At 36.9% G+C, this 24,729-nt stretch overlaps 1 protein-coding gene across 2 annotated transcripts in view; it reads left to right on the plus strand.

Moving 5' to 3' along the window:
- Nucleotides 1-24,729, plus strand: part of NKAIN2 (sodium/potassium transporting ATPase interacting 2) — a gene marked incomplete at both ends in the record, with an annotated part of 531,305 nt that overhangs the window by 313,912 nt on the left and 192,664 nt on the right. The gene's annotated exons all lie outside the window — the stretch shown is intronic.

A 24,729-nucleotide genomic window follows, 5' to 3' on the forward strand; every position in this document is an offset into this window, starting at 1 on the left:
TGTGAATGGCTTGCCACAGCCACAGTGTTAACAGAACAGGAAGACAAATCAGACATTTCAGCTTCCTGACTATTCCTAGAACTGACAGGATCCGTTCCTTATATCTAAATTATATATTTTAAAAGTGCCCAATAATCAAATCACACTACATCTAAAACCTCTGGCCTGTCTTTGTAGGAAAATTGCCAACAGTAGTAACAATAGTTCAGAATAGTTTTCAAAAATTGTCCCAAAACTCTTCATGTAAGATTGTGTGCTCATGTTGTTCATTCATTGCTCTACAGTACTCTTTAGGATGACATGCACTAAATCCTCCCAGCCAGCTCAGCAGTTTCCCGCACAAGCAAAATCTTTGGTTTATATCCCAAAATGCTATTTTGCCTTCTCAAATTGCAAGAAGATCCCCAGATATTTCATAACTGCAAGTCTTGTCTGCACTGATTGTGTCTCCCCTGGAAGCTGGCACACTGTGTTACCAAATGGTTTCTCAGTATTATGCTGAGATACTGGTCTGCTACTGAACAGAGGGAAGAATGCCAAATATTGAATCACCAATGCTACTTCCCATAGCACCTGGGATTTTCTTTGGAAAGTTTCCAACCAATTAGTATGCAGGCCAGAATCTGCTTACCTTATGAGGTGTGACAAGATCACAACCTGAAGAGACACAGATGGTAAGGCATTCCTATCATCACCAGCATCCACAGGCAAAGATGAACTATTTGCTGTTCAGATCTGCTTCCAAAAAGATTTAATATTTGATGGATATGAGTACATTAAGCAAGGCTGAATCAGGGACTAGATGCAGAACTATATTTGCAGTATATATACTTTATATCTCAGTTTGGATATATGACAGCTCTAATGTCTCAAATATATTACACAGCAAAGGGGTCCCAAAGGACATTATATTGTTGGCCATCAATTATAGGAAAAACAAACAAACAAACAAAAACAACAAACAAACAAACAAAAACCCAAACAACAACAACAAAAATCAGTCCTGCCAAAGAAAAAAAAAAAGACATTGTTTGGGGGTCAATTTCAGTACCTTTCAGTACCAGAACTTGTATATATATATATATGTATATATATAAGCACATATGAATTCAGATGCTAAAGACCTGAAGGAATCAGGGGAAAGACACAGATCAGAAAAAAACATTAACCCAAATCTCCCCTCTGAGACAGCTGAAGTAACAGTGGAGCCCACAGGAGTGGTTCCACTCAGAAGGCAGAGGAGATATGAGAATAGAGACACCCTATGATAATATGGGAAGCCTAATCACAGGGTCATCAAAGTCATTCCCACTTTTGTTTCTGGCTAAATGGATACCTTATAATTTTACAAATTGGAATAGCTTCCAAGTATGATTTTACAAGGAGGTAGTGCTGCTAGATCTACTCAAAATTTCAGCAGATGAGACTGAGAGACTTGTGTTTCAAAACACTTCATAGCTGACAAAAGGTGGTATTTGTGTGAGTGATGGGAGAGTCTAAATGAGGCAAAGGGATTTAAACCTCTCACATTAATTTTACATTCTCTAATCACTACATGATCAGATACAAAAGAAGAGGCGAAACAACAATCTCTTTAGTTTTACAGTTGATGTATGATAAGATAATGTTTTGTTAGGAAATGCTGGAATCTGTTGTTTAAACATGCTTCTCATTTGGTGTCCTGCAAAGATGGATTCTGTGGCAAAGATAAAATGCAACAAATGAAATGTTACTGTCCAGATTAGGTACCCACAAAGTCAAGGATTTGTACCATCTGCCTCCTCTGTTTTTGAACTCCAGATATTTTTGAATCCCATCTTTTCTGGCAGTTGTTTCTTTACAGTCCATTAATCTTTCTAAAATCTCTCTGGATTTTCCTTTTTTTTTAAAAAAAAAAAAAATATATATATATATATATTTTTTTTTTTTTCTCTTTCACAGAAGTAATTTTGCCACTCTTCTCTCCCTCCATATCAAGCTGTCTTTCTCATAAAGTTGAACTGCAGTGCTTTGGTTCAGAAATTTTACTGTCCTTTTCAATGATCTCAACTCGTGACCCTCATGGATCTACTACAATTGATCTGCAGAAACAACCATGACTCTGCCTTGAAATCATTTACCTGCCTTCTTTTTCTGGTAGCTTTGTTGTCCTTCAGGGCTATCATTTCACCAGCAGTGAAACTGTGCTTATAGTATATGTATTTCTATCTGGAATGTAGATGAAAGGAAAGTCAGTCTGATTAATATGCTAAGAAATTATATTCTTCTGACTCACTTTAGGGTAGGAGCAGACAAGTGTCTAAAGAAAGGCACTTCTTGTTTCTCTTGTGTGTTCTCCAATTCATAAATAAATACAGGGAAGAGTATCAGCTACACAGAGGAAGAAAAGCTTCTCATAAAATGTTAAGACAGACTTGCCTGATACTGTTGTGCAATAGCCATCATCTCAATCCTCTCTGCAATTATTATACCATTTCACTTTACAAAACCACTGCAATTAACATCTTTAAGCAAAGCCCTTTCCAAATATGCTGTTTCATTCAAATTTTTTGGTATTTTCATTGTAAAAAATTCCATCTTAATAACCCTTGAAGGTCAAGCTATTAGCAAGACACACACAAGCTCCCAAAGAGCACGCCTGAAGCACAGTAGAAAATTCATGACACTTAAGTGACTTGGCTATAATTCCTTTTCATCTCAACAGCCCTTAAAACTCTCCACATGAAAACACCAATAACCTTATGACAGTTGCAGGGAAATGTGTTTTCCGGACATTTGCTCACTTGACATTTTTTCTTAACCCAAGGCTAATGTACAATGTCAGCATATTTTAAAAAAGTTAAAAGCAGACAGGGACTTCAAAATTGTAATATTTTTTCATAATAGCCTTACAGTATTTTTAAAAAGTAACTAACTATGTAGATGCACCAAATTTCCATAGGCATAGTATTTTCCCTGGATAGCCTGGATTTTTATGAACAGAAAATAAAATCATTTTCCATTTGTATGTCCTTTTATATGCCCCAAAATGTTATTTCTTACAAATATTTGTTCAGCTGCCTTTCTGAAACTGTTTCTTCCTACAGCACTGAAGCCTGCATGAGGCTGTGAACTTTATACACTGATTTATATAAGAGGAGAAATTCCATCAGGATTATATTAACAATTTTGTTTCAACAGTGAGATCTGAAATCAAGGCATTTGACCACAAGTGCCTTAATCTTACAATGTAAAACAAACGAAAAAACCAGTAAACTGGACACTTTTATCCGTATTCGTTTTCTGCAAATACCACCACTAAGGTTCCAAATACATTCAGGTTTAATCCACTCTTGATTTAGGTTCATGTCATGGATATAAATTGCCATCTCAATGCCTTCAGCATTTGATTTTCTAAGAAACTTTTTAAAAGCTTCATGAAGTGCTACTTAGGGTGCTAATCTTGATCTCCCAGGGATCTTCATTTTTCATTTTTCATTTACATTTAATTCAGATTTGTCTCAGCTTTTTTTTTTTTTTCCCTGCATACTGTGTGCACATTCTTCTAGCTGACTAATCCATCAGCTGTGCAAAAATTCCATGTCATTAGTAGAGTTAATGAGGCAAACAAGTGTCCATTGTCTAATGATACATACACTCTGATACAAAAGTAGATGAAATAATATTTAATTGAGTTTAGTGCAGAAAGGTGGGGAAGGTTTCTGCTGCCCAGGTCAGTGTTAGAGTGATGGTAGTCAGTGCCAAGGGAGTAGAAAACAGGTAGCTGATGTCAGTGTTCAGCCATTTAAAATGATTAAGACATACATGCTCATCACCTGCTACATTACAAATATCAGATTCAAACACCTTTCCACTTTTAACTTACTGGTATTAGCATGCCTTCTAAGCGGAACAGGTTGGTGGCTTGTCGCATGAAGTTTTTGCTCTTGGAGAACCACTTTTAAGCTAGGCTTTAGGCGTGCATTACATTGTGTTGTTAATGACTGAATGGTTTCAGTTTTGAGCCATGTTATCTACTGGAGTGACTTTAGTTTATTATTCCATATAGCACATTTTCTACTGTGAATTTTGCCATAGTCAGTGCAGCTGTTAAGTGGAGAGATCTGTGTGGTCCACTTCCATAGAGCTGCATCTTGCCAAAACAAATGCAGCAAACAGGGAACATGTTAGATCGCACTTCATCATTTTTTAATCCACCTCCTGTCCTGTCACCTACATAGAAAGGTTTACATACTTGAATACCTACCTGCAGGGAACAAGAAAATAAAATTTCATGTTATAACTTAAAAAGCTTAAAATAATCAGTTGAAGAAAATAACTCATCCTAGAGGACAAAAGAAACCAAAATCCAGTCATTTCAGCTTAGGTAATCTTCTGTGCCCCACTTCCAAAGGCCAAAAGAGACATGTTTCAGTTCAATGTAGTGAAACTAAAACACCTAACTCCTAATTTTGATTTGTATTCCTAGACAGTGGTCATCAAATCTGTAAGTGTCCTTGAAGGTGTAATGGGTAAAGTCAGAAGTGTAAGTCATTTGATTTTGTATGCTTATAGATGTTTCTACATGTCTCTGTCCTTTGATGCTTCATGTAGAGACTTTGTGGGCCTAGCTTCATAATTTTTACATTTTTAATAGGGATGGCTATTTGCTTAAGGACACCAAGTTCTTCAGTGCTGGAATTAATGAATAATATTTACATAGTGCATATCAACTCATAGGGGATTTTGAAAGAAGATGAATCTGTAACATATCCAGCTGTCCTGTACTAACTAAATAGCTTCAGCATTATGTAATTCTGATTCTTGGTTACTGTCTTTAATTTTTCCAAACAACAAATTCATAAACCAATTTCAAGATTACAGTAGCATACTTTTAGTATACCCACCCTGTTTTTTTCTTTTGCACTTCATCAAGAATGGAAAGGAAGGTGAGCAGAGGTTTTCTTCTCCAAAGGAGTAGTATTTTTTATGAAGGATTTCATTATTTTTTTTGTCAGGATATATATTAAGAGACTTAAAAGTCAAAATAAGAAATTAACTTACCAGGAACTGAAAGCAAGTGCAAATTTTGAGTTCACAAGAGTCAAGAGCTTAGATTATTTGCCCAGTAGAAGTAAGCCTCATCAGCATTCCCTCTCTGTCACCGTGTCAAGTGTGTGTGTGTACACATGTTTGCATGTGTCTGGCTAGTGGAAGTCAAATTCCAATTTTTATGAGGATGTTAAACTTTGCAAGATGCAGTGCTCTCCAACAACAAGATCTACTATGAGTCTTATTTCTACCACCAGCCTCTGTGACTTCATATAAAATTCCAGAATTCTGATAAACTGTCATGGGGAAAAATGATAAAGTGATTTATACTCAATTTCACTGGAAGGCAGAAATGCAGAGGCTGTCAGTCTGGGTCTTCAGAACAAATGAGTTACAGTTCACGAGGCAGCTCAATAAGGCTATCATTTCCCATCAGCTCCTATCACTGACAGCCACAGATTTACCGGATGGGGAAAAGGAAAATGGCTGAGTTTTGGTGCCAGGTGAGTCGACACTATTACTCCATCAACCAGACTTGTGTAGACAAGAGGCTACCATGAATATTTGATAGAAGCTTCTTCCCAGAAGTGCCCGTAGAAAGCAGTAAAGCTATTCTTTCATTTGTGTAAAAAAAGCTCTCTGTCTCTCTGTTTGAATCCTGTTGAAAATGTCCATTTGTAAACCGCTAAGGTTTCTCTGATTTATTTTGTGTGTGTGCATTTGTTTCATTCAGCAGTCTGTTTTGTGCCACATGGCTTATTTATAGCCCTTGCAGGATGAAACAAAAGAATTCTCAGTCTGCTGGGATTTCGTATACAATGCATTTGTCACTCTCCATCTCACAAAATGGCAATACGAACACAGCCTCAGAGCCACCTGTGCATGCCCAGAGGAAAGAGGCCTTTGATCTGCCACAATTACAAATCATTAGAAATATGTATGTTCCACTTCCAGGCAGAAAAAAGATTCAGGTCAAAGCTGAAAACTTACTCTGTATATATTCATGTTAAAATAGATCAACATAAATGACTTCTATATTACCCCAGCTTTCTGTTGCACAAAACTTTCCTAGCAATTGTTAGCTTCTGTTCAAAGACCTGCTATGTATGCTACCTGCATTTTCTGAGGATGTTTGCACAGCAGGATTTCTTAGCAGAAATCCAGATTTGCCTTACTGATATTAAGATGCTAAAACATTTAGCTTTTTTTTTAATCTTAATGATCAGTAATGGATTTGGTCCCTAGATGTCAGCATTAAACATTCTCTTAGTTTGCATTGTTGTGCTACAAGGGTGGGATAATACCTGCAGGTGTTATTGCCCATTTGCTTTTTATGACAGAGATATATTTCCAAAGGAGAATTTAACATGACAGAAACAAGGCTCTGATGTTCTCACTCACACTGATATACCTAATTCTATGTGCATGTCTAAGTTATGAGTCAAACACCTCTACGCCTTAATCAGTCATCAGAACTATCTATCCCATAATTACCTACAGAAATGAGATAATCTCCAACCCTTTTCTTGTGACTCTAGCTTAGACAAAATATTTTTAAAATATCTGTTCAGTTTCAGAAAGTCCTTCCATCAACCAGCCACTCAGAAAAAAGTGTTGAAGACTTTACAAAAAAAACCCCAAAAACCAGTTATTATCAAATATGGATTCCATTAAAAAAAAAAGTATAAGCAAAACTAAAACCAAACGAAATCCCCAACCGAACAAAAATCCTCCAAATGAAATATAATCTACATTGTTTCTCAGAATCCTCTAGGACTGTATAAATGTATAAATGTAATTACTTCTACATTTATGCAGTCCTAAAATTACATTCGGTCCTTTGGAGGCCACTGCGAGGCTGATGTGTCCTCCGGTGAAAATGAGGTTGACACCTGTGTTCTAGACCATCTATTCAAGAGAATTTTATCTTTTCTGGTCCATAAATCATTTCTCCCAGATCTACAGCTCTTTTCCTGTATAATAAATACATATATAAATGAAAGCATTATATTCCCAGAACAGCCACAGACTGTCTTCACTATGGTTGTTATCTTGAGTTTCCACAGAAAACTTAATTTATTATTTTCATTTCAGAATCGAACAAGGCCATGGCAAGGATATCCAGGCATCACAGCTATGACTAACCTAGCACCAAAAGTGTAATGATATCAGATTTGATTTGAGACAGATGTTCTTTGTCTTACTATGAAAATTTAGAATAACCTTCAAGCTTTCCACAATTAGGGAAAAGTACAGCCAACACATGTGTTTCTAATGTTGATAGTTTCTTACGTGAATTTTTAAACCAGTGCTGTTTTGTTTTGTTTCGCCTAGAAACCAAAAATGTTTCCAAAATATTATTTGAGTGGGTTTTTTTCTCACTTGCTTAGCCTTTCCCATCATTGCTAATAGTTACCATTTCTTTTCTCAGATACTGTTCTGCTTTCATTTACTTTAATGATTGAAAGCTGTCTACCAGCCCTATTCTTTAATCTTTTTCTCTTAAGCTTCAAGAATCTCAGTAAATACACTTTCTAAAATAGGAAAAAAAAAAAAAAAATCAAAGTCAGATCAGATTAATGGGTTTGTCATTTCCTGGCCCATTTTTCATCTAGGAATAATAAATACAATGAAGTGGGTTTTTTTATTTGTATTTCTCTCTTCTGGAGATGGAGATACAGACTGATGAAAACCATAAATGTGTCATAAATGGATCAGATCAGACTCTGTGTGAACAGAGTAAGGAAAGCACAGGGTGACTGCAGTCATGGAGTCCTCATGTTGTCATATTTGTCATCTGTCATGTTAAACTGTCAGAGTACATAGCAAAATACACACTAATCTAGTCTGAGAAATCCCAGCATCTATTGCCACATGTTTTTCCACTCGACTCCTTATTTTCTTGATGTATCTAAATGCAGAAGATAGTGATGTTATGGCAGAGCCTTGATATTCTCGAGCTGGAACTCAGGAATCCCTGCATCACTTCAGTTTTTGTCTTTCTTATGTTCACATTGCTGACCATAAAAAGGCTTAACAAATGAGGATACCAGGGCTCCATGACCAAAGCATTGAATATGTACTGGAAGAATTGTATTTTTTCAGAACACCAGATGATTTTTCACAACCTGGAGCACCCTGTATCTCTGTGAATTAATATTATGGCAAAAAAAAAACAAGTCAAGGAATAGAAGGGAAATGGAGAAGGGGTTGAGAAAAGAACAGCAATATGGAAAAAGCAGGAGGAAAGGGGAGGAAATGGACAAAGGGGAAAGGGAGAAATGGAAAGGGAAAACCATACATGGCAGAAGGTTTCTCAGTTAGTGGACAGTCCTGGAAGAACCTTGAATTTTCTGACCCTTTAATTATAACCTGAGTTGGGGTTGTTGGTCAGGAGACAGCTTTCTTTGAATTTCACTCAAATATTAAATTAACTTTTGTTTCTTGTAACCTCAGCTATGATGCATGAGCTACAAATCATAGATTTATGGAGTTTTCAAAATTTGAGTTGGCTTAGATTTCTCATTTAAGTAAAGAAACTGTCAAGTTTTATCTTGGTTTCCACTTCCCTAAAGAGGTGTCCACCTTGACTGAGAGTGCTAGGAAAGTATTTTTCTCAGACAAAACAGAAGTTAGAGATACCCATCCTTTCTGAACCATTCTTCAAAAAGCTCTAATGACACTTGTTACCCTGTCTATTTGTCATATTTCCTAAATGAACTGCATTCTTCTGTGTTTTTTGTTTCAAACAAAGACTTGCAATGCAAGAGCAAATGAATTTTCAGTTTTAGCCCTTTGTTCACATTTGAAATCTATTTGTATCACAAAAGCATTATGAAAGCTGGCAAGGGTAACAGTAGAAAAAAAAAAATCGAGCATGATAAATGTATAGCGGAAGAGTATCACTTAGGCAATTTCCCCGTTGACTGCCTGTTTGCCTTCCCACAATTTCGTATGTTGCCTTGAACAACCTGTTGCATGAGAGTCTCATTCTCTCCTGATTTTACACTCCCAAGGACAAAACAACCAAATATCTGGGCTTTTAAACAAAGTCCGTGAAGAATTAAAGGATTCGGAGTCAGTGCAACAATACCCTCACTTCTGTACTTAGAGCAGTCCTTCTGTACAAATGTTGCACATTAAAGTTATCTTCAGGGAGAAGAAAGTATTTTGTGAATCACTCATTTGCAGTTTTGCAGGTGACTATATGCGTGATTATACGATATTATCCCCATTTTATTTTCTAGTAAAACTATAAGAGCTGTTGCAGGAAGAGAGCCTGTGAAAAAAGATAAGAACTTACTAGAAAGTATTAATTGCTGTCACAGTTATTCATGGATGAATTATATAAATTCTGCTGTAAAACTGGGCTTGTAAGAATTCAGCTGCAGAGACATTTTCAAATGATCTGTAGTTATAAAGCTAGTGCCAGGCAAATTTGGGTGTTTGCCAGATTGTGTCACTCTACTTTTCTCATGCAAGTTAACATGGATGCTAGTTTTTTACGGGATGAGAAGGTGTGTATCTTGCACAGGGATCACATAACTCATTTGCTAGTAGTTGAATCACCTCTCATATTTCTTTATTATATTCTCAATTTTCCAGTAATAGAGTGCTGTTTCTCTATAGCAATTCAAGGTGTATCAGGTGTCAACTTTTCCATTTCTTGAAGGAAAATCATAATGGATAGTGTATAAAGAACAAAAGATGGATGTAATCCATGGTCCAGCTAAGGGAGAACCACATTAGGCATGATGTTGCTTTATTTCTTTGAGGCTTAATATTCTGAATTTTCCTGTCCTGTTCAAGAATGAGAATAGAACTAACTGTGAGAAAAGACTCAAGTGTTTACAAAGTTAATTCAGGAAGTCCTTAGATCTTACTAAATAATCACTGGTGCCAGCAGAAGCCTTGAATATTAACTGTCTAATGATAATACATGTAATCTAATTACTGAGGAGACTGCAAAAATTACTGTCATTTAATATATAAGAAAAAAAAATTAGGCAACAATTAGCAACTGTCAGACATTAAAGGCAAGGACATGTCTTGACATGGCTGATTTTTATAAGGGTACCTTCATGCTTATGGCAGAGAAAAAAAATGTGGAATGCCTGGCAGTCTTATACAATGCCTGGCAGCAGGCTTCTCAGAGAGTGATTCAGACACCAGAAAGGAGTATAACTGCTGTAATACCAATTATGGGCCATATGTCACTACAGCCTATCTGTCACCTGCTAATGTGAAGTGTGTGCCACCCAGGGCAGTTCTTACTGAGTCAGGGAGAGAACCAGCCCACAGGAACGTTGACTCTTCATTTTACATGGTAGCACTGGGATTACATGGGTTACATGGCAGTCACCTGCCATGGGGGAGATATCAAATTTTCTTTCTGTCCTGGGAAAGTCGACACTAAACATCCAACTATACTGCAAAGTGACTTGGCAGCAATATTCTCTTTAGAGGTAGTAATACTCTTGATCTTTCAAGCACAACCTATTATACACCATGGAATTCAAGATTAATTAGACTGGAGAGAGTGGAGGTATGGCCCTGTAATTCAGAACATGGGAGCCAAAAGTCTCAGATGCCCCCAGGAAGATCAGGGGATCTGAGGAGCTCTCCCTCCCTCCTTATCTTCAGAAGTCTCAGTGAAAATTGGCAGGATTGTATGAAGTATCTTGATTTCTTCAAATTGATGTTTGCCAGTGGCAAGCATTTCATTGGGTGAATTTGCAACCACCTCTCTTTCCCAGTGAGATGTTGAGAAAAATCTGACAAGAGACTAAATTTATGTCAGATTTCTTTTGTAAGTTGAAATCTGTTCAGTTCTGTTGGCAACAAGGGCTAATGATTTGATTGTCACATAGAATTTGCAACAATCCAGTTCCAAAAAGCTGGAAAAATCGCTAACATGCAACACTTTTTCATCTGCCTAAACGTACAGATAGATAGAGAAAGCACTGAGACACAGTAAATGCCATTATTTCATCTTTTCTAAAATATATGTTTAAAAATAGAGGTTGAAGGTCTCCCTTTTTCCACAAAATGACAGTCACCATTTATTTTAGTTGTTCACTGACTTGTTGGTATTTAGTGTGACTTATTTCCTTCCCACTTGCATCTAGAAATAGTTCTTTAACTGCAATCAAATTATTCTTTTGAGAATAATTTTTAGGCTGTCTTAACTAAATTGATTTCAACAATAGCATAGTGCCTCTGCATATACTTGCCCTTATTATATATACTATCAAGTCTATTGAAGAGCTTACCTGAAACACTTAAACCAGTTCTTGATTGTAGCTCCTAACTATTTTATAATAAAAAAGCTTTTGGTCTTTAACAATAGAGTCATGGGTTCTTTAGAAGTTTTCACTATTTTTTTAGAAAGCTTGCTATGCGTGGTATAATATATATTTTTTAAGCTGTGAAGTACATGGAATTTCAGTACTTTCATAAATATATTATTAATAGTTTCCTTTTTAATTTTATGTTGATGATTTACAATACAAAACTTCACTGCATTTCAAAACAAATAAAAATATTTTTATTTTGTGTCTAAAGCAACCTTCCCTGAATCTACTGAAGTTCTCATAGAACATTTTTATCATGGTAAATGAGCATTTCACAACAGAAAACATTTCAAAAATCTTGGTATGTTTTAAATTGGTTTTTGTGCATTTCGACTGTGTCATGACGTTTTGTGAAATTTTTCCACCTTACTCTGAGCTTTTGATGATCCCTCCTTCTTCCATTTAGACTTTATTATCCTACATTTTGAAGAAATTAGTAAGGTAGAACAACACTCCTATTTCCACTGAGTCAATTCTGTGTAATTTCTACTGATGTTTTCCAGCTGTCTTTGCAGCTGATGACTGAGGTCTTTATATTAAATCTATGCAGTTTCTTTCTAGTCTGTCCTTTTTTTTTGTATTTGTGTTTTCATACTGGATTTACTAAGCTTTACTATCTTTACTGCTTTCTTTAACTTTGCTTTTCTCTCTTGGATAATCATACTTTTAAAAAAAAAAATCAAAATGCCTTACCGTAAGTCGTTCATTCATTTTCTTTAACTTTGTGATTATTATTCAAGACATTTCACTTTTCCTGATTCATGACACTTTTCTCATTAAAGGATAAAATTTGACTTCTAATACTTGACAGGGCAATTAATGCAATGCTTTTTGGGAAGATAAACAGTGCTTTTTTAACATGCTTGGCTTGTAGTAGTTGGAATTTTATTTTTCTGATTACATTGGGAAAAAAAAAATCAGTGTTAAATATTCAGTGTAATGTCAGAGTTTACTTGGTTTTTTTTTTAATTTTCATGACATGTATCTTGCCCTACCCCTTATACAGGAAAAATAAACCCCGAAGTGCATGTTATTGAATTATGTTACAACTTCAGAGTTTGGGGTTTTTCCTCTTATTGTGATTTAAGCTATCAAAGTAGGTGATGTTGTTGCATAGCATGTTGTTCTTTGACTCACATAGCAACTGATCAAATGAAATGATATGAATTTTCATCCCAGTACTATCAGACTGTTTCCAAAGTGGTATAAAATGGGCGTGTCTGCTCAGAGGAGTTCCAGGAGTTAATTTTGTCCACAGAGGAATCAAATAGAAGCTCACATAAAGCTTGTCCTTTTTTTCTTTCCTTAATTGATGTTACTTTCTCCCCTGCTGGATGGAATAATTTTGTTCAGTTCTTGAAGGGAGAAAATTGTTTTGTTTTTCTCATTGGAAGTGAGTTGCTTTCCACCACATAAATTCCTTTCCTTGCTTGGTTGATGAGGAATCTCTCCTTCCCCCATCATTTCTGAGGACTGCTGTGGAGAAGATGAGTCTCCACAAACGTCAAAGCTCATCTGGGTCTGTGAATCAGACATAAGGCAATGGTTAATGCACTGTGGGTAACTAAGAAGCACCAGTCTCATAACAGTGTGTTTGGAGGGGGGGGCGGGAAGAGACTGGAAGGAAAAAAGTAACATGCTAATCCTTTTATCTCAAATTTTGTAGGTTATAAATATTCTCAGTGTGTCATTGCTCTGTAACTCAGCAATGATAAACATTAATAGAAAGTAGATTCAAAGAAACTGCAGTACCATCTGCTTGTAGTTGACTCATTCTAAACCACCTGCAGTAAGTTTCTGTTCTTTAAATTAGGTTTCAAATTGTAAACTGAAAAACATGTCCTGAGCTTAAAAGAGTAGAATTTCTTTCAAATTTGGGTCACAAAAATAGGGATCTGAATCATTAAATGGTTCTATCCATACCAGAAGAGGAAAATCAGAATCTTATTATGTACTGTTTCACACCTTAAAGAGCTGAAACCCGAAGCTGAGTTTTAGTTAACTGAAAATATCTTTTGAATGTGGAGTAACCAAAAAACAACTGTCAGCACAAATATATGAATCTTTGATAAACTCATCTCTCAGTCCCTATCATGTTCTGCACTCAGTGCACACAGAGACTTCCAGGACTTTCACACAAAAATCAAGTAAGTATTCATTGCAAAGGCTGCATAGATATACCAATTTATTTCACATCACTGAGACCAATAGTTCAAATGCTGAATATTGTAATGTATACTTAGGATACAACATACTATCAGAAAATATCCATCTAGATGGTGAAATCAATTAAGAGAAATATTATTTACCAACAGAATTTTTGTCATGCAAAATGCTTTGGAGAAAACATTGGAGGTTTGTTAACAGAAATAAAAAGGGAATAGGGAAAGTATAGTGGGATGAAGACATAATTGTTCAAAGATGGTAAAAGTTATTGTTATAGTACAGATTGTTTAAAAAAAATAAAATATTTCCCAGAGTTTCACTCAGCCTTTTGCATCAATAAAGGTATTTACAGAAAAAATATTTTTTAATTCAGTCTAGCCACGCTTTTTACCAAAGTCACTGTACTTCTTAAATGTCCTTATGGTGTCTGAAAACTTAAGGTGTATAGGTTCCACATCGCTTATGCGTTGGAAATCTGCTGCTTAGGATTCATAGTGGTGTATGAAAAATAGACGTAGCCCAGCTGTGAAGGAAGCAGCTAAAATACATTTCAGTAAAACTGGAAATGGAAAAGCCAGTTGAAATAATTATATCCCTCAATGTAACCTCAGTTTCTCTGTGTAGTTGTTTTATTGGGATTTCACAAGTTGTCTCTACATATCTGGATATATTCGTTAAACTAAGATCCAGTTATGTTCAGAAGTAGAACTCCTATGTTTAGCGTTTATCACAAACTATAATATATATCTTCCTTTATGCTGACATATCCTTTTCATTAATGTACGTGAAACCTAAAGTCATTTGGAAAAAACACTATTATTTTTACCACTTTGCTGCTACTTGACTTTGGGAAAGTCATGTAATACTTTGGATGAAAATTTTGAAGAAAGGGTTTCTGAAGTTTGGCTCCTACATATTTCATGACATGTTTCTAGAGCCACTGAGTACAGCTGGTTGTTGTGTTATCATTTTCATCTCTATGAAAAATTTTGACATAAACAATCTGTTTACTAAAATTCACAGGGTGTTCTTCCCAGTGAAGGACTAGAAACACAACTTTTAGAAATACTGGTTTTGATTGTAAATTTGGAAAAATTTCCAAGGAATACATTTATAGATACATTTAATGAATATATTTGCCTAATGGAAATTATTTTTCCAATTAGAAGGGTCTGTGGGATTTTTTACCATGTCTCTGCTTTCACCAGTCCAACAGCAACAATTGCTCTCTCTTGGCTAGGTTTTCCTGTCATATGGAAGGAAGTACACAAATAATATCAACATTATGGCTATGCACTTTACACATGGATAATTTAACATTCTTGCATATTTCAGAATGCTGGCTGCTAGATGGGCTGGTTAAAGGCAAAAAAAAAAGGAGGACATAATGCAAAAATGCAAAAGCACTCCCTGCCTCTCTGTGTTTCTTAATACAGATTCATAGAATCATAGAATAGTTTGGGTTGCAAGGGACCTTCAAAGGTTGTCTAGTCCAACCCCCCTGCAATGAGCAGGGACATCTTCAACCAGATCAGGTTGCTCAGACCCCCATCCAGCCTGGTCTGGAATGTCTCCAGGGATGGGGCATCTACCACCCTTCTGGGCAACCTGTTCCAGCACTTTACCACCCTCATTGTCTAGCCTGAACATCCCCTCTTTTAGTTTAAAACCATTACCCCTTGTCTGATCATAACAGGGCCTGCTAAAAAGTCTGTCCCCATCTTTCTTCTAGGCCCCTTTTAAGTACTGGAAGGCTGCGATAACGTCTCCCTGGAGCCTTCTGTTCTCCAGACTGAACAGCCCCAACTGTCTTAGCCTTTTCTCACAGGAAAAATTACTTCTCATAATGAGACTTAATTGGCAAGTCTCAGTCTATGTTCAGCAGAATATCCGAACTGAGGCAGCATGGGCATTATTCCTTCCATCTCCAAAGGTCATTTTCCTCAAGTAATTTCTGAGATCAGTGATAAACAATATGGGGATCTAATTAAAAAAAAAAAAAAATCTGCATCAGTAGCTATCACACATTTCATTCTTCCCCAAGTTAGGCATTCTAGGCAATTCAGTTAGCAGACAGGACACTTAAGTTAGAAGATTTCTCAAAGTCTATGACATTAGACATACAGAAATAGAAAAAATATGCTTTATAATATTTACATTCGTGATTAAGATTGTATTGGCGAGTGCTATTGAATAGTATGATGACAAATATTTGTATGTGTAGAGAGAATAAATAAAAGCTCACACTATCTTGAATTTTGCAGGCTAGCCTGTCCACTATATTTCTGGAAAAAGCTGTAACCCCGTTCAAACCTTTTCCTGTCTTCTGGAATGTTTGAAATCCTATTCCACCACTGCTGAAAGAAAATAATAAAATATTATATGCCAGAATGTTGGTTTTTTTTGTAAACTGGTAGAATGAGAAGGGAATAATCTGCCTCAAAGCACATGAATGCAAAACAGTGCAGTATTTGAATAAATTTATATAATGAAGAATCAATATTTTACTCTTTCACTTGAGATATAAGATCTGTATCTTGAAATGTGCTGATTTTGACCTATGAGCAATGGAGTATTTAAACAGTCTCTTCAGTGCAGTAACAACACAATACATTTATATAGCATCATCCCTTAAAAGAGTCACAAGGGGCCTATCTGTGATCTTTCAGCATGTCAAGCATACTGGCTCTGACTAATTCCTACCGTGGTGAAAGAAAAAATGAATATTGTTTAGGTCTCCTAGACAACAGTCTATGCTTCAACAGTAAACTATGAAATAGGTATACATTTGATTCAAATCTATAATTCAATTGGGAGTGAAAGAACATGAGTATCTGGCATTGTTTGCCTGGACTGCTTCAGATGGACAAATAAAACTCAGCCAGGCTTCAGTATTATTCAGGTCTGATAATATAAATATTTTTTTTTTCAAAGGTATCTAGACAGAAATATTTTTCCTCTGTTAACCTTATAGACAAGTTAATTCCATTAATTTTAGTGTATCATTCTTTCTTATAACAGTGATGTTTGCTATGTGTATATTCTATTTTCCAAATGGTCAAATGCAATACTATAAACCAACAATAAGTAATGCATTTCTTTGTTGCTCTTTAGATATTATTTTTAACAAAACATTATTTTCCATGTTTTTAGACCTGTATTTCTCCTGATGTGTATTTTAACTTTCCCAATAGATGTCTGCTATCCTCAATTGCCAAACCAGGTGCCATAGCAATATGTAGTAGACTGAAATTTTTGTAAGAGGCTGCAGAAAGCCATAGAAGGTAGCAAAAAAGTAATTAGATCAGCAGTGCTTTCCTATATACTGACGATGACGTCTTTAAAACCACAATTATGAAACAACCTCAGTATGATTTCTAGTATGTATATTATCATATATAAACATTATTTGGTAGGGTTAATTTGAACAACTCTGCATGGATTAACGAAATAAATGGACTGGTTTTTAGCTGCATCAGATTCCAGGTGAAATTTCAATTAGCCGAGCCCAGTTCAGTTAAACATTTTTTCTAGAACTACTCCTTGGGGAAAGTGATCAACCAAAATACTCACTGTAACTACTCCAGCATTTATACAGCCCTAAAGTTAGATTCGGCCCTTTGAAGGCAACTATGAATCTAATGTGGCCCCCGGTGAAAATGAGTTTGACACCCCTGCTCTAAATGATAAAAAATGCGAACAGTTCTTTAGTGGTATTTTATCTTGAAAAAATAAACTTTCTATATGAATTCTTGAATTTTAACAGTGGAAATTGCTCCACTCTGCCTATTAAATAATGCTAAAGTAACATTAAAAAAAAAAAAAAAAATGCTTTAGGTCCTCCCCCAAATTAAGAAAAAGGCTTTATGATAATTTGCCTCCAAGCTAATATTGCTTTTCTCTAGCAGGCAACATAATTAAGTTTGCATTTTTATTCATTCACTGTTTTTAAAATTTGTCATAGCCACAACCACAAAAGTTCAAAAATATTAATTCAAGAATCCATAAAATTTAAATTATGTCTTTTTAAAATTAGATGCACTTGCCAAGTTATTTTTCATTTTAAATACTGTATGTGAATATATAAGTAGATATGCTGGTTTGTAAATTAAAATGTGACACAGACATTTTAGCAACTAGTCTGAGTAGAAAACAGACCTCTTTTATTTGTCAGTCTGTATTCTTGCATTTACTTTCAGAAGCAAAAACATGCCATATTTACATGTCTGTGACAATTCTGATGCAAAATAATTAGATAACTGTAATTAACAGGTATCTTTTTTCTCTCATTAGAAGACTTGATATATCTTTCTAGAGCAGCTGTTTGGCTGTCAAAATTGGCCAAGTAGCTTTTTCCTGTTGAGAAATGTTTGCAGGAACCATTTTACTGCTGAAAATAGTTTGAAGGTTCTTTCAGCAGTTTCATCTCAATGTTAACTGCGGTGTAGTTATCCATAGGAAATAAAGCAAAATTATTTGGTTTATGGCATTTTCACTGGAAAGTATGTACACTTTAATATGAGGAATGAAAAGACAGAGTGAAAATAAGAGATAAGATTTAAGCTAAGCAAAGACATTGATAGTAAATTACTATTATAGGAATTTTTTTAGATGAGATCATTTTAAAGCATATATATAAAAACTGACTATTTTAGTGCCTCACACCAGCTTTCCTAGTAATGTAATTCCGTGGTATTTGGGGGATTTTTGTAAAGTCAGATCTCGAGCTTCTGTGCCATAAGTCCCTGACATGAAGAAAAGAAAATCCTTGTAACTTCAGTGGGACTCTCTCCTGGCATTCTGATACTGAAATGCATTAGGATGGGGAAGGGGTGCGGAATGGTAGAATGTAGGATCAGTGTGTAAATAAGAAGAGTATCTAGCCCGGTGAATTAGGGAATACAAAGGATGACAAGCTGTCAAGTCACTGACAGGTTTTTTTGTTGCCCCCACCCCGTGGGAGAGCCGTTGCCTGAGCTGGATCGTACAAATGCCATGCGTTCCTTTACAGTTTCCAAATTTCACAGCAGCACGTCTGGAGTCTGATTGCACAAGAGCAGATCAGTCTGGAAGCTGCTGACTGCTAAATGATGGAAGAATGCACCAGCGAAGAATGACTGGGTATATGTGTGCACAAGCTCTCCTCTGAAGCTTCCAAACCTGGTCTATGTCATAAAAAAAGATACCAGATGCTCTTACAGTTGAGTGTTGAATGGATGGAGGGGGTTTATTTTCAGTGTCTGGGAGCCAAAACCTTAAAGCAATACTGGATATTTAGCCACCAAAATGCTATTCAAGGCATTTTTAAGGTAGATGGTTTTACAGTAGCACAGTCTTCATGCCATATTGGCATGACTTAACTTGTGTCAGGTTATGTTTAATGACAGACTGTTAGAAGAACTTTAGAGTACACATGGTTTCAGCACTGACATTTGGCCACAGATGCCACTGTGAGATCTCAAATTGCCATTGCAAACAGCTAGAGTATTAATGGGGAATTAAATCTCTTCCCAGTAAAAGATGGAGAGAGCATCTTCTTTTATGCTTCCCTGCTATGTCTGAACTACTTTCCTTTCATAATGGCTGCATTTCTGCCAACTGCCTTATCTTTACAGCCAGGAACTATAAAAGCAAAGTGTCCTTGCCGTTTGGGGACGATGTTGACAGGAGGTAGATGCAATAATCCCTTGCATACTTATGGCATCAATTCTTTCCCAGTAGCATCACATATGAATAAGTGACTAAATGCCAAACACCATTCTCTGGAATGGAGATATTTAGATGATACTGGAGAGTTTAATCTCGATCTCTAAAATAACAAAACTCAGGTTCTCATTCCTGCATAAGAATGAGCTTAATGGGTATTAAAACCAAGTTTATTACTAAACAAAGTGGGCTAAAATAAGGCACCGAAATGAATGTTCACACTTTACAGATAAACTTCTGCAATATGTATGGTGCTTAGGAATGATGTTAAGTTAAAGCATTATATTCAGCAGCAAGTTGGCCATTGAATTTAATGAGAATATAATTTATTTTCTGAGGCTAAGAGGACAGCATGGATCAATCAGTCTTTGGTCCTGAAAGTTAAGCAATGCATTTCAGTTTCATGTTGACTGCAAGAATTCTATTAAAATTTGGGTAAGACTTCCAAGTCTTCCTCTGTCTAATTAAAACAGATCGTAATATCATACTGTCTCCTAATCTATTATGTAGTGAGAGTAAATGCACTTGAAATGATCCGGGTTTTCAAACATTATAGTGTAGACCTGGTAAGAACCATCTATAAAGTGAAAGCTGTGGACAAGTGGACAAACGACATTTTCGCAATGCTAAATTTGGGCATGCAATGTGAATGTAACTGTAATGCTTGGCACGTCAAGCAGGTGGTAAAAAAGAGATCTGCAGGTGTCAGTATGCAGAATATACAAGAGTGATTCATCTAAGTAGCTGAGAGGTCCTGCAACATACTGCTGGTGAAGCAGCTCATGAGTCCTTATGGATATTGTACTTACAACATTTTAGTATGTCTTTATATCAGTAATAACCTGTTTTACATGGCTGAGAGTAATGTGAATTAGAACATTTGTAAAATTATATTGTAATGTAGGAATATAGGTACAGTTTCCATGGAAGTTCTTGAAGCTAGCATGTTGTTTGCTAGGAATTATTGGAGAGCACATGCTAAACAGTGCCTACTAGCTATTAGGCAATTCAAATATCACTGCAGTTTGAGAAAAATAAAATTACGGTATCCTTAGGTCCCTCAAACTGAAATGTCTGTTGTCCACTGGAAACAAGTTCACTCTCTTATCAGAATTTGTGTAGCTTCTCTTTCTAAATACAGTGTCACAAGGTGTCAGAGTAAAACTCCTCCCTGTTCTTGCTTTCTATGTAGTCTGTGTTGCCTCTAAAATGGCTGTAACTTTTCAGTTGAAGAAAGAAACACATATTCAGAAGAGAAGTTTTAGAAATAAAAATGGCAAACATTTCACACTGTGTAGAGGTGTAACATGTTACAAGTAATCTTGGAAGAAATAGAGTAGTGGGCAGAGTGCAGGTGGAGTGTTCAAATCTGCATATATGATTCACACTTAGTGTGGTGGGTGCTATAAAAAATCAATACATAAACTCAAAAGGCAGATGGAATTTATCACATATCTCTGCTGTTTGTCACCTGAATATCACCAGTATGTATAAATGCATCTGTATAATTTAATCTTATTTTCATTCTAAAAACACATACCAAATGCATATTAATTCCTGTACACAGAACTAGAAGTGTTTAGTCTAAATTATGACTAGGATATTGTGTGATTTTACCTGGAGATAAATTGCATAGAGCCAGGACAAAAGGTATATTTTCTGAATATCACGTTTACTCTTCAGTGAGAAATTTGTCACATCAGTGCTTCATTTTGGGTAGCTCATTCTATCAAAATGTACAATCATTACTTAACCTGTAATAAAATGTGACAAGACAACAAAACCTATTAATAGTAGAAATCATTATAGCACCCAAATTAAGTGTATTATGCTTCATTTCCATGGTTAGGCCAGACGCTGATTTCTTTCAAGTAGAGCATTCTGATTTTGCCATTTCTTTGAGATCTGTAGGGTAATCCTAAAAGAATGAGGAAAGATTGAGATATCTATGTATGTTCTTGCTATGGTAAATAAAAAATGCCCTTAGGGACTTTGATATAATATTGAAAAATGACCTGTTAAAGGGGAACAGTAGGAATTTGAATTACAATATAGAATTTTCAGTTTTCTGAGAAGGACCTTCCTGGTAGTTTAAATTGTAAACACCTGAAAATCCACTGTAAATTGATGTTATATTTACTGTGTAGCAATCACTTAAATATGCTCACCTTGAAGCCTCAAAAGCAGAATCCTGTGTATTAATACTATGACTTCAGAAAAGTGGGGAGAAAAATAACCATTGATGCTTATTAATATGAAGCCTGCAGAGTATAAGCAAAAGAAATTTACAGAGAAAAACTTGAATGATTCTTACAGCAACATCAGCCTAGCTTCATTCTGAACTGTTGAGCCAGAAATGTGAGAAAATGAAGTGACTGAAGCCTGTCAGAAAAGAGAAACAGCTAGTGGAGTGATGATACAAATCCACAGACAGGAGCATTGAATCCACTGTCTTCACTGCATTGATTAAAGACAGTTACTATTCAGGTGATTTGAAACCTTTACTGAATCCATGGTGGAGATGAACACAATAAAAAGTTGTTATTTGTGACTCAGTAGGACTCTGAAGTAAGAAACTGATATTTCTTTTTTTCTTCAACTAAGTTATATTAGATGGCTCATGGAAAATATATTGTGAATGTTTCTTCCCACAAATACCTTGGTTTATGGTATATATTAGCAATCAGATTAGGTAAGATCTACAACAAAGTGAAACTTTCCAAATATAGCACTATGTCATTGCTATAGCTTATAGCTTGATTTCATCTAGTTTGCAGAAAACAGTACATCACTTTTAGCCTCATATGAAGATGAATCTGAACTTTGCAGACATCTTATGATCCAAATTGATATCGATGTTTCATGCCAGTTGCGAGAGAAAAATTAGACCTTTTTCTTAACAGAAAAGATTTCAAAATTTGCTCAGTAGTTGAACCTTAAGAGTGTCTAGTTTTTTGTGATAAGGCAGCAATTTTTATTAAACCCTCATCTTTTTAGCATTTCACAGCTTGAGGACAGATTAAGTGATCCAAGTCAGAGGCAGCACCCCTGCGATACTCCTGTGGCCCAGATGACTGCCAGGGAGGAGGCATTTACATGGAGCTTTTTTCCCGACTCAGAACTAAATACCTAACTGGGTCTCCCACATTTCAGTCACACCTCCTACATATACAGCCACTTGATGCTGTGAGTAGATCTTCCCAGCAACTTGTGTAGGAACTGCTCCATTTTGAATAGATAGTTCAGGGAAGTTATTTCAAAAGTCAAGTTTAACCTGGTCTGCCTTCTCTTCAATGAAGATAGTCTTCTTACCATAAAAAAATATTATATTAATAATGTTATTAAATGTATTATTCATTCCAGGACCTGTAAATATGAAGTATGTGGAAAATGCACAAACAGCTTAAAGGAGTTATCCAGTACTGGAAGCTTGTCACAGTATCACAGTATCACAGTATGTTCTGGATTGGAAGGGACCTCAAAAGATCATCTAGTCCAATCCCCCTGCTAGAGTAGGAACGCCTAAGTGAGGTTGCACAGGAACATGTCCAGGTGGGTCTTGAATGTCTCCAGAGAAGGAGACTCCACAACCCCCTGGGCAGCCTGTTCCAGTGCTCTGTCACCCTTACTGAGAAGAAGTTTTTTCTCAAATTTAAGTGGAACCTCTTGTGTTCCAGCTTGATCCCATTGCCCCTTGTCCTATCATTGTTTGCCAATGAGAAGAGCCTAGCTCCATCCTCATGGCACTCACCTTTTATATATTTATAAACATTAATAAGGTCACCCCTCAGTCTCCTCTTCTCCAAACTAAAGAGACCCAGCTCCCTCAGCCTTTCCTCATAAGGGAGATGCTCCACTCCCTTAATCATCTTGGTTGCCCTACGCTGGACCCTCTCCAGCAGTTCCTTGTCCTTCTTGAACTGAGGGGCCCAGAACTGGACACAATATTCCAGATGGGGTCTCACCAGGGCAGAGTAGAGGGGAAGGAGGACCTCTCTCGATCTACTAACCACCCCCCTTCTAATACATCCCAGGATGCCATTGGCCTTCCTGGCCACAAGGGCACAGTGCTGGCTCATGGTCATCCTGTTGTCCACCAGGATCCCCAGGTCCCTTTCCCCTACACTGCTCTCTAATATGTAATTTCCCAACCTATACTGGAACCTGGGGTTGTTCCTGCCCAGATGCAGGACTCTACACTTTTCCTTGTTAAATTTCATTAGGTTATTCCCCGCCCAACTCTCCAGCCTGTCTAGGTCTCGCTGGATGGCAGCACAGCCTTCTGGCGTGTCAGCCACTCCTCCCAGCTTAGTGTCATCAGCAAACTTGCTGATAGTACACTCTATTCCCTCGTCTAAGTCGTTAATGAATATATTGAATAATACTGGCCCCAGTACTGACCCCTGAGGTACTCCACTAGATACTGGTCTCCAACTAGACTCCGCACCATTGACTACCACTCTCTGGCTTCTCTCCTTAAGCCAGTTTGTAACCCACCTCACTACTCTATTGTCTAGACCACACCTCTGCAACTTAGCAACTAGGATGCTGTGGGAGACTGTGTCAAAGGCTTTACTGAAGTCAAGGTAGACCACATCCACGGCTCTGCCATCATCCATCCACCTTGTAACATTCTCATAAAAGGCTATGAGGTTGGTCAAGCATGACTTACCCTTGGTAAAGCCATGCTGACTGCCCCTAATAACCTTCCTATCCTTGATATGCCTTGAGATAGCACCAAGGATAAGTTGTTCCATTACTTTCCCAGGGACAGAGGTGAGGCTGACCGGTCTATAGTTACCCGGGTCCTCCTTCTTGCCCTTTTTGAAGATTGGAGTGACATTTGCTTTCCTCCAATCCTCGGGCACCTCTCCCGTTTCCCAAGACTTGGCAAAGATGATGGAGAGCGGTCCAGCAATGACCTCAGCCAGCTCCCTCAGCACCCGCGGATGCATCCCATCTGGACCCATGGATTTATGGATGTCCAGTCTATTTAATTGCTCCTTAACCCAGTCCTCATCAACTAAAGCAAGCTCCTCCATTGACCTGGCTTCATCTCGGGTTTCAGGGGTACAGGGCTCCCCAGGACAGCCTCCGGCAGAGTAGACAGAGACAAAGAAGGCATTCAGTAATTCTGCCTTCTCTGTATCTTCCGCCACCAGGGCACCCACCCCATTCCTCAGTGGGCCTACATTGCCTCTGGTATTAGTTTTATCCGCTATGTATTTGAAAAAGTTCTTTTTACTGTCCTTGACCCCTCTCGCCAGCTGTAATTCTAAGGAGGCCTTGGCTATCCTAGCTGCCTTCCTACATCCTCTAACAGCAGCCTTATATTCTTCCCAAGTGGCCAGCCCCTGCTTCCATGACCTGTAAACTCTCCTCTTCTGCTTGAGCATACCCAATAGATTCCTATTCAACCACGCAGGCCTCCTGGCTCCCTTCCTTGACTTCCTACGTGTGGGGATGCTCTGAT

Source organism: Nesoenas mayeri, assembly GCF_963082525.1.
Source record: "Nesoenas mayeri genome assembly, chromosome: 3".
Lineage (NCBI taxonomy): Eukaryota > Metazoa > Chordata > Aves > Columbiformes > Columbidae > Nesoenas > Nesoenas mayeri.